We start from the raw sequence: 12434 nt of genomic DNA, 5'->3' as shown, positions 1-12434 counted from the left end.
GTTTCGCGAAGTGTTAAACTGAGAGACAATCGTATAATTAGTTTAAATCTATTTTAGTTTGATTTCCCCGTTGTTCATTTGATTCATGTTGTCACAAAGAGTCGCTCGTGCCAAATTCTTTGAAAAAATCGTTTGCAGGTTGATGCACGTTACTGGCATTTCGGAAACGACCACATCAAATAGAACTCGAAACGTAATTCAACTAAAATTACTTGATTCTTTTGAAGAATAAAAATAATTTTCCTTTGACATATTAATGGTCGTCATTGTTTTCAAACAAAGTATGCTTCACTTTTTTAATAATTGAATGACAATTTTAGAAAACTGAATGTTGTCCTTTTGTTTGTCTCTTGTTGATTACTCTATCGACAAACTGTGGTGTTTCGATCAAACTCCGATTTGATATTTATAAACCTTCACAGTTAATGATAAAACAAACACAAACGTGATAATAGGAAACATTTATTAAATGTTTGGGAATCCTCAAAATAAAACATAATTTAATGATAAAACAAAACACAAACGTGATAACAGGAAACATTTGTTAAATGTTTGGGAATCCTCACAATAAGATATAATAATAAAACAAAGCACAAACGTGGTAACAGGAAACATTTATTAAATGTTTGGGAATCCTCGCAATAAAACATAATAATAAAACAAAGCACAAAGGTGATAACATGAAACATTTATTAAATGTTTGGGAATCCTCAAAATAAAATATAATAATAAAACAAAGTACAAACGAGATAACAGGAAACATTTATTAAATGTTTGGGAATCATCAAAATAAAACATAACTTAATGATAAAACAAAGCACAAGTGTGAAAACAGGAAACATTTATTAAATGTGTGGGAATTCTCACAATTTCATCAACAGTAACGTGGGATAGAAAACAAGCAAATAATATTTGTAATTACAACAGAATAATTACAACACACAAGAATAAAGAACTTGAATATATAATTATAAGTTGAGGAAACGAAAATGTGGCACGACTGAAATAGTCAAATGAAATGGAGGTTAAATATAGTGAATACTGTGTAATATTTAATGATGAAGCAGAGTTTTTATGTACAACGTTTCTTTACCTTTAGGTCACGTAGCGGCCTTTGCTAACCTACAAGACATAGGTTTTTCTGTAGGATTTCTGCATCAATAGAGTTCTCAAGTGAAAGTACAAACACATTGTTGATGGTTCACTTTTAAGTTTTATTTAACCATCTCATAAGTGTAGATACCAGAAGTTGTGTTGAAAAGTTATATTTAGCCTATTTTCAAATGGGGTGTTCTGACTTTCAATATGATGTACAGCCAATAAAATCACTTTTAGCAGCGACTTGTTGCTGTTTCCCAATAGCTTTTGATGTGGTAATTAATCAACACAGGCAGGAGCCACAGTTTTTATCAACAAACTCATACTAACGTCACGCGCTTCCTGGCGCTAACATCGTAAGGTTTTAGTTTTGACATCTTTTCAATGTCAGAGTAAGAAGTATTACTTTTAATTGTCTCACTAGCACGAGGGTTGATTACATTTGAGACAATATTTGAAATGTTAGACCCTCTTCCAGCAGAATGGTTCTGTTTTAATTCAAAAAAAGTATTCTCGTCAGTATTAAATCTCTACAGGATAGCACAAGTTTAGTGGAGTTCTTTACTGGTATACAGATATTTCCTTAAATCTCTAAAGGATAGTAATAGTTTAGTGGAGTACTTTACCGATATACAGATATTTCCTTAAATCTCTAAAGGATAGTATTAGTTTAGTGGAGTTCTTTACTGGTATACAGATATTTCCTTAAATCTTTAAAGGATAGTACTAGTTTTGTGGAGTTCTTTTCTCGTATTCAGATATTTCCTTAAATCTCTAAAAGATAGTACTAGTTTAGTGGAGCTCTTTACTAGTATACAGATATTTCCTTTAAATCACTAAAGGATAGTACTAGTTTAGTGGAGTTCTTTACTGGTATACAGATATTTCCTTAAATCTCTAAAGGACAGTACTAGTTTAGTGGAGTTCTTTACTGGTATACAGATATTTCCTTAAATTTCTACAGGATAGTACTAGTTTAGTGGAGATCTTTACTGGTATACAGATATTTCCTTAAATCTCTAAAGGACAGTACTAGTTTAGTGGAGTTCTTTACTGGTATACAGATATTTCCTTAAATCTCTAAAGGTTAGTACTAGCTTTGTGGAGTTCTTTACTGGTATACAGATATTTCCTTAAATCTCTAAAGGACAGTACTAGTTTAGTGGAGTTCTTTACTGGTATACAGATATTTCCTTAAATCTCTAAAGGTTAGTACTAGCTTTGTGGAGTTCTTTACTGGTATACAGATATTTCCTTAAATCTCTACAGGATAGTAGTAGTTTAGTGGAGTTCTTTTCTCGTATTCAGATATTTCCTTAAATCTCTAAAAGATAGTACTAGTTTAGTGGAGTTCTTTACTAGTATACAGATATTTCCTTTAAATCACTAAAGGATAGTACTAGTTTAGTAAAGTTCTTTTCTCGTATTCAGATAGTTCCTTAAATCTCTAAAGGATAGTACTAGTTTAGTGGAGTTCTTTACTGGTATACAGATATTTTCTTAAATCTCTAAAGGAGAGTACTAGTTTAGTGGAGTTCTTTACTGGTATACAGATAGTTCCTTAAATCTCTAAAGGATAGCACTAGTTTAGTGGAGTTCTTTACTGGTATACAGATAGTTCTTTAAATCTCTAAAGGATAGCACTAGTTTAGTAGAGTTCTTTACTGGTATACAGATATTTCCTTAAATCTCTACAGGATACTACTAGTTTAGTGGAGTTCTTTTCTGGTACACAGATATTTCCTTAAATCTCTAAAGGATAGTACTAGGTTAGTGGAGTTCTTTACTGGTATACAGATATTTCCTTAAATCTCTACAGGATAGTACTAGTTTAGTGGAGATCTTTACTGGTATACAGATATTTCCTTTAAATCTCTACAGGAGTTTAGTGGAGTTCTTTACTGGTATACAGATAGTTCCTTAAATCTCTAAAGGATAGTACTAGTTTAGTGGAGTTCTTTACTGGTATACAGATAGTTCTTTAAATCTCTAAAGGATAGCACTAGTTTAGTGGAGTTCTTTACTGGTATACAGATATTTCCTTAAATCTCTAAAGGATAGTACTAGTTTAGTGGAGTTCTTTACTGGCATACAGATAGTTCCTTAAATCTCTAAAGGATAGTACTAGTTTAGTGGAGTTCTTTACTGGTATACAGGTATTTCCTTAAATCTCTACAGGAGTTTAGTGGAGTTCTTTACTGGTATACAGATACTTCCTAATTTTTACGAAGTGTATGTACTGTTTACAAATCTGGGGTTTGAGGCTGAGTGAAACCATGTTGTTGGATTATACGGACTGTGAACCTGATGGTTAATGATTCACCGTACAAACAAACATGTTCACACTTTACGCCCATGAGTGCACTTTTCAAGTGTCGGTCCAATCCAAATGTTTTGTCAAACAAAATAACAGTAGCCTGAGATTTGGTGGCGAGTGCTGCTTTCTCTCCTGTCTATCAGGTCAAAAATTAAAGAGTGCTATACGTAGGTAACCCCTTTTGTAACCTTGCATGAAAATACGAGACAAAATGTAGTTCGCAAACTGTGTTTCATAAAGTTTCAAGCAAAACATTTTACTCTTGAATATACAGAAGTGACAAGTATTGTTACTGATATCTAAAGAATTACCTAATTTGGTTCAAATTTATTAAGTTTCAATCTCCTCAGTGTGGGTTTCTTAAAGAGTTAAGAATGAAGTCTCCATGAGAAATCTCAGACTAATTTAAATTTCGTTAATAAATATAATACTGCCGGCAGCTGAACAGTAAATATAAGGGCTTAAGAATGCTAAATTTCAGGGTTCACTCCTGTAGAAATACAATGAGGATGGACCATTGTGAATCTCTATGCTTAAAGTAAGTAAACAATGTTATTTTATAGATTGTTCTTCTGAAGCAGACTACTACAGTTATAAATGTCTCGTTATTGTATACATTTTGGTGACGTCACTTACAGTAGACTTACAAACTTAACCCGACCTAGGAATTGGTCATCAGTTTTTAATATCTTACCAAATAGGTGTCATTTCCCCCTGTGACACTAATCCCCAGTTCATTGTTGTCTTTCTTGAGGACAATAGTTGTATCTACAAAATCCTCAATAGTGGTGACAGCTGGATGTTGAGAAAAAAATACAAATGTTGTTATTGTTCATGGAAAAATGAAAAAAAAATAATTATACAGTTTCATAAAACTGAAACTAAAAGAAAACTGCAACAAATTTAACTATGAATAACTGTAAATTATCTAGAGTTCGAAACGTGAAGTACATACAAACTGTATATTATCTGGAGTTCGAAACGTGAAGTACATACAAACTGTAAATTATCTAGAGTTTGGAACGTGAAGTACATACAAACTGTAAATTATCTAGAGTTCGAAACGTGAAGTACACCTTTTTTATTTCATTACTTTGACTTTCAAAACACGTTAGCGAAACACTGTAGTATCAATCTTTTATTAGAGATTTAATTTCCTATTATTGTAATAAACATGGATGTTTTTAAATAACAGGATATTTAATACTTTTATGTGAGATAACCTTGAGGTTTTATTTATCCCCATACATGTGGTGTTGATCAGAACTTTTAAAATATCTTGAATCAGACTAAACATGCGAAAAAGTACGAAAACACTTGAAAATATCACTATCACAAATATACTAAGTACCCTTACCATTTATGACGCGAGGTTACTTTCATAACTCTAGTTAAGGTTTCTGGTTATTATTGCTATTTGTAAGTGACACACTTTAATGACTGTTACCAAAGCCTTAAAACTCTCTTAACAATAGTTATCGTTTATTCCTTACTATGTGATATTTAAATATTTATCTCAAAATTTTATTCACGCACCACAATGACCCACAATACTGGAACCACATCAGGTCCTCTAAAACTTGATTCGTGGACTGTATTATTAAACATTGCATACTAAACAAAACTCTATTTAAGGAATAATGTATTCATCAAGAAACACATTTTCAGCCTGACTTACGCGGCCATCATCTGAAAAATCACAGGAGTTACTGGTCTACAATGTTTTTCAAAGCAAAAACTATTTAAATGGCAAAACTGTAATTTGATAACCCCCAAACCAAATTCGTTCTAGTATTTATTGCAACTATAAAACTTATACAAGCCAAGTAATATTGGCAATAAAAACTTACTGAATTCTAGTTTTACATAATATGAAGTTTCATAAAGCAACTTTGTTCTTCAGTTATACAGAACAGACTTCATTACAGAATGAAATGCACAATGTTTTGTTCCACATTACTTAATACTTCGACTGACCATGTATCACTTCTCTCAAGCCAACACCATTTGCCACTGATGGCTTCTTCCAAATGTGATCGAACTTCCACGTTTCTAACCTAATGAGTCTTTTTCTGTCCATTAGCTCTTAGGAAACGAAACTGTAGTTCTAACAAACACAAATTTTGTTGCTCAAAATGTTGGTGCTTACACTCTTATCGTCGTAATTTTACAAAAAATGATTTGTTTGTTTGTTTTTGGAATTTCGCACAAAGCTACTCGAGGGCTATCTGTGCTAGCCGTCCCTAATTTAGTAGTGTAAGACTAGAGGGAAGGCAGCTAGTCATCACCACCCACCGCCAACTCTTGGGCTACTCTTTTACCAACGACTAGTGGGATTGACCGTCACATTATAACGCCCCCACGGCTGGGAGGGCGAGCATGTTTAGCGCGACGCGGGCGCGAACCCGCGACCCTCGGATTACGAGTCGCACGCCTTACGCGCTCGGCCATGCCAGGCCGTACAAAAAATGAAGCATTACGCTTCTGTTATTCACGTAAAAGCGTGAATTTATAAAAAAAATCGTAATTGGAATGTAAAAATAAAAGAAAACCTGTTAAAACAGTAGTTTAAATTAAGGTAATGTAATGATAACTAGAAAATCTTATGAACTTACTTTCAGAAGACATTGGTATTTCAAAATACATACATTCATAATTAAGCTTACATGTATGGCTTTTTAAAATTATAGCTTTAATAGTACATACTTCTAACATGCGATTGAAATCACTTTATCTGACAATGGAAGAGAACTTTAAAAGTGTGAAATCAGATTTATTTTCAGAGTTAACATTTGATTCTATGACCACCTGCCTCTTCCTAAGCCTAACTATTGATAACTTATTGCACCCTTGTAGATCTTCACTTTTCTCTTTAGAACGCCCTCCAGTGGTTTAACGGTAATTTTGCAGAATTTCCATACTAAAAAAGTCGGATTTTGATACCTATGTTGGGCATATCATAGATATCCCATTGCATAGTCTTGTGCTTAAAATAATCAAACCTAATCTCCAGATAATTTTTCTCACGTCTCTATGAAACCAGTTTCTAGCCCTTCAATATTTTTTATACGTTATCTAAATTTTCTGATAAACTTACTGGATTCGTTACCAAAGGTCAAACAGAGTGTAACCTCTCCAATGGTTTTATTACTTCCTACAAGGCCAGCTGACTTCGCATTAAAGTTTTGACTTTGGCAATCACACCCTTGTGCAAATTAATTGAAACAAGACAGAAAATTACGATTTTTCAATTTTTTTGCGTTTTATTTCTGAGAATCCAAAAATTACTCACAAATTAATACATGATATGACGGCCTTTATTTTTCAGAAGATCATTACTCCGCTTTGTCATTGAATCCACGAGTTGACTGTAATCTTTACTAATTTTTGGATTGCGGTACCACACCTCAATTAGCTTATCTTTCGTAGTATAATATTTTCCCCGAAGACTTTCTTTACAAATCGCTCAAAGATTTTCAATAGGATTTAAGTCCGGAGAGTTTCCAAGCCAGTCCAGCACCTTTATTCGCGTTTTAGTCATAAAATTCTTCAGAAGTTTAGATTTGTGGCACGGAGCCAGATCTTGCTGAAAAATGCCAGATCCATCTGGAAATCTCTTTTTCAATTCTGGAACGACTCTTCTCTGCAAAACTTCGATGTACTGTGGTCCTCGCCTCATACCTTCTACGACATGTAAGCCTCCGACGCAATAGCAGCTGAAAAAGCCCCAAAACATCTTCTTCAAGGGATGTTTTACGAACTGATTGATGTAATATTCCCGAAGTTTCTCACCTGGAGATCTGCGAACATGCAGACTTCTTTGACCCTGTACGAATAAATGAGTTTACTCACTGAATAACACCTTCCTCCATTGTTCTTGCGTCCAGTTCTTGTATTTCAGACCCCATTCATACAGTTTTTTCTTCATTGAGTTGGTAAGAAGTTGTTTAATAACTGATAAACTTACTTCTTATACCAAAGTATAAATTTCATCATATATCCCCAAAATAAATCGACCGTACTGCAAAACACAGCTAATGACGCCGTTTGTGTGAAAAACTTACTATTGAAGGAAATCAGCGAGACTAGAAAGGCCGCCATGCTAAAAATATATAGAAATATATAGTTATGCAATCTGTCTCTATATATGTACATACAAATATATAGTTATGCAATCTGTCTCTATATATATACATACAAATATATAGTAATGCAATCTGTCTATATATATATACATACAAATATATAGTTATGCAATCTGTCTCTTTATATATACATACAAATATATAGTTATGCAATCTGTCTCTCTATATATACATACAAATATATAGTTATGCAATCTGTCTCTATATATATACATACAAATATATAGTTGTGCAATCTGTCTCTTTATATATACATACAAATATATAGTTATGCAATCTGTCTCTCTATATATACATACAAATATATAGTTATGCAATCTGTCTGTATATATGTACATACAAATATATAGTTATGCAATCTGTCTCTATATATATACATACAAATATATAGTAATGCAATCTGTCTCTATATATGTACATACAAATATATAGTTATGCAATCTGTCTCTATATATATACATACAAATATATAGTTATGCAATCTGTCTCTATATATATGCATACAAATATATAGTTGTGCAATCTGTCTCTATATATGTACATACAAATATATAGTTATGCCATCTGTCTCTATATATATACATACAAATATATATTTGTCTCTATATATATACTGTTACCTAGGTGAATCAGTTGTTGTTAATTAAGCACAAAGCTGTACAATGGGCGATCTGTGTTATGCCAACAACTAGTATCAAAACCCGGTTCCTAGCGTTGTATGTTCTTAAACATACCGCTGTGCTATTGTGGGGACTAGTGAATGAGATCTGATGTGTACCAGATAAGAGAGAGAAACTGTTTTTAATAACTAAAACTCATTAAAACTTCCATATTTAGGTAAACTCTCCTAAATTACTAGTTCAGATGTAAACAACTGTTACATTTCTTGAGAAGTTGGTTGGCTGATTGTGTAGTGGTTATGGTTAACAACAGTTTGAGGTTTCGTGGTGTTCACCTCTTTGTTCACATCACTTTCATTTGTTGTTACTTTACTTTAAGTTCTAGATGTCAGGTATTTCTATTAGCGTGACTTTCTGAGTGAGACAAGAATTTAACACCAGCAGTACAATTAGCCAAACGATACACTTAGTAATAACGCGCGAAGTCAATAAAGTTTCTTTGTTTTTTGAATTTTGCGCAAAGCTACACGAGAGCAACCTGCGTTAGCCGTCCCGAATTTAGCAGTGTAAAACTAGAGGGTAGGCAGCTAGTCATCACCACCCACCGCAACTCTTGGACTACTCTTTTACCAACGAATAGTGGGATTGATCGTCACGTTATGACATCATTTTGAGTGAAAGAGCGAGCATGTTTAGTACGACGAGGATTTGAACCTGTGGCCCTCATACAAGTCGAGCGCCCTAACCATCTGGCTATGACGGTCACAAGTCAATAAAGACAAATAGATGTTGTTGTGTTTTAATCTATAATTGATATCAACCCTTGTTATGTTTAGAAGCCAATACGGGAAACAAATACAAGTTTGTCGCTATTATCAGAAATAATTACCAAGTGGTTTATAATTCAGTTTTTAGTTGGTAATATGTTGCCTTAACAGGACAGTAAATGAAACTGGAATGTTTTTGATAAAATTACATTTCAAAGTCACCAATGATTTCACATTATTCATACTGTATCGTATTTTGAGAACAAAATACTATCGAGAACAAATAACAGGGGTGAGCCAGCCACTAGGATTCTTGGTTGGTGGTTGTATTGGTCTCTATGGTGAAAGTAAGTTGTGATTTTCGGTTGATTTTTATGAAGTACCTTGATGAAATAACACATAACCTTATGAAGTAGCATTTAACTCCAAAATAACAGCTTGACCGACCACTTTACAGCTGTATTACTTTTGTGGTGTTTAATATAACACATGACCTTATGAAGTAGCATTTAACTCTAAAATAACAGCTTGACTGACCACTTTACAGCTGTATTACTTTTGTGGTGTTTAATATAACACATGACCTTATGAAGTAGCATTTAACACTAAAATAACAGCTTGACCGACCACTTTACAGCTGTATTACTTTTGTGGTGTTTAATATAACACATGACCTTATGAAATAGTACTTAACACTAAAATAACAGCTTGACCGACCACTTTACAGCTGTATTACTTTGGTGGTGTTTAATATAACACATAACCTTACGAAGTAGTACTTAACACTAAAATAACAGCTTTATTTTACAGATACATTACTTCACCAAGCTGTATGTGACATGGATTAACGTTTTTTGATGAATCGTTTTAATATATAGATATTTCGTAAAAGGAATTGTTGATTTTCTAGGTGAACAGCACAAAGAACCAATTATAACAGTGTGACAGGCTCTCACAGTTATTTACGTTGTTTTCATCCAATTACATAGTAGTCCAGTTATACATAACAACAGTTACAAAATAAAATACAGATGTATAAAAATGTCCGGAGTCTCACGGTTTCTTGTAAAATACATGATTTTACGATATTTTAAGAATGGTCACCTCCTTTGTCATTCAATAATAAGTCGGCTGCAGTTTTCTATTAACCAAGGCTATCAGTCTTAGTTTATCATTAGTATATGTGAACTAATTGAATATATTTTAACGGTTTGCGATTCTCATGTGTATTAGGAGGAAATTCTATTGTATGTTTGTGTGTGTGTGAGTTTTCTTCTTCGTGCAATTCGATTGATAACTACGTGATACATTGCTTATACACTGACCAGTGAAGTGACTGTGATCAGTTGTTTTTTTTCAGAACTTAACTGTGATAGCTTCTTGAGGTGTTTCGAAGTTAGTTAATTAAGATATGATAAAATATAATTTTAAAAAATACAATGTGCTCTTTAAAACAAAGTATGGACAGCTCATTACGAAAAAATGCTGTATGAACAAATGTTTAAAGGAATGGAAACAAAACTGACCTGTTATTAAATAAACAATCACACACACAGTACCGGATTGATGTATAAGCCACATAGGTTCAAATCTAGAGTCACACTAAGCCTTATTCCTGTCCTTCACACACACATATCAAAATGAAATCTAATTTTGATTAAAAGAAAAACATGGATACGGCTTCTAGATGTATAACTGAGAATGTTTTCTCTGCTTAACGTGAACAACAGATAAAAGAAAGCACTTGTCTGCATAGAGTAAGGATCTGTTAAATCAGTAAACAGAGAAAGCAAAAATAGGCTTGGCTTTTGTTATGACAGCGTGAAGAAAAATATTTTGATCTAAACAGTGGAAGGACAAGAACCTAACCCTTTGACTTCAGAATACTCAAGTCCTTTACAATAAACGTGGGTCAGAAGTAATGAATTATAAACTACCAGAAGAATAACCTGTTTGTTGAATCCAAGGTTAACAACTTTACATACGGAATAAAAATGAACCTCAAATACATTAAGGAAAGTTAATAAACTTCGGTTAATCTACTTCAGTATTAAAAGTTTGGTATTTAGATTTTATTTAATGATTGAATACTAACTACGACTGGTTGGTTTTGAATTTCGCCACAACAGGGCTATCTGCGCCAGCCGTCCCTAATTTAGCAGTGTAAGACTAAAGGGAAGGCAGTTAGTCATTACTTCCCACCGCCAACTCTTGGGCTACTTTTTTACCATCGAATAATGGGATTGACCGTAACATTATAACGTCCTCACGACTGAAAGGGCGACCATGTTTGGTGTGACGCGGATTCGAACCCGTGACCCTCGGATTACGAGTCGAGTGTCTTAACTACCTGGCCATTAACTACGATAAAATTTCAATTCATTCTCGAGGTGATGTTTTCCTTTTGCTGACTGTGAGTGACCGAGTGGTTTGAGTATCGGAATTTGAATTGAAGGATCCAATGTTTCTGTCCCGTTGCGCAAGATCGGGCTTCGTACTTTGGAGTCGTGAATGATTTTTAAAAAGCGACAGTTTTGTTTGAATGGTTGTTGTTAAGCAAAGCAGCTGAATAATATGCTATCTGTGCTACGACAACTATGTGTATCGAAACCAAATTTTTGAGTTATAAGATTTTGGGATTACTACTGGGGTGGGAGGGGCTGTTAAATCACATTATTTTATTTAAACTTGATGGGTGCTGTTCACTCGCTGCCGCCTTCTTTCAGCCCTATTTTAGAAACAGTGTTCAGATTTGTGCGACTATTCAAGACACCAATAATTCAAGTTGCTCCTACCCAGGTCGTGAAGATTTTATAAAACACAATGAGAAGGCGCTGATTTACAATCATATAAGAATATAGTTAGACGGTTAAACCTAATTGAATGTTTTATAATTAGAACGTGTATGAATGTAACGAGGACACCTTATAAACTTTTAGCAGGTGTAAAATACGTTATTAGGCAAACTTTATTATGCCGGACTGTAGATCCGAGGTTCTGTGGTTCGAGTTACGTTACCGCCAAAGAAATTTGTGCTCTGACCTTTGAGCCCGTGGATCCGTTATAAGAATGAGATTCGAATCACAATAATCGATTAGAGTAGCTCACAGATGGGCGGTATGTGATACTGACTACCTTCCTGAAGTCTGTCTCCGTATTAAGGATGGCCAGAGTAGATAGTGCTGGAGTGACTCAGAATATTATTTTTACACAGTTGCTCTATATGAATGACTTACACAGGTTTACTTCTTATGCGCCTCAGTAAATTTTCCATCGTATTATTTAAACATTACGGTATCAGACAGCACATTTTTACAATGTTTTACACACATAGAAAAGAAATGACTTAATTAAAGTTCTTCAAGTGTGTATTAATAGATGAGTAAGAACGAATCAACTTCCTAATGTACAGTAATGGACACTTGTTTTCCTAATTAACATTACTGTTTAAAGTACTTGTAAGGTCAAATAATCCAGAAAAGAAAAA

General features: G+C 33.7%; 1 protein-coding gene across 1 annotated transcript in view; it reads left to right on the top strand.

Moving 5' to 3' along the window:
- Positions 1-12434, top strand: part of LOC143249230 (uncharacterized) — a 95011-nt gene that overhangs the window by 39939 nt on the left and 42638 nt on the right. The gene's annotated exons all lie outside the window — the stretch shown is intronic.

This window comes from Tachypleus tridentatus, chromosome 4 (genome assembly GCF_004210375.1).
Source record: "Tachypleus tridentatus isolate NWPU-2018 chromosome 4, ASM421037v1, whole genome shotgun sequence".
In the NCBI taxonomy this organism is placed as follows: domain Eukaryota; kingdom Metazoa; phylum Arthropoda; class Merostomata; order Xiphosura; family Limulidae; genus Tachypleus; species Tachypleus tridentatus.
This window is presented reverse-complemented; position numbering and strand designations above follow the sequence as displayed.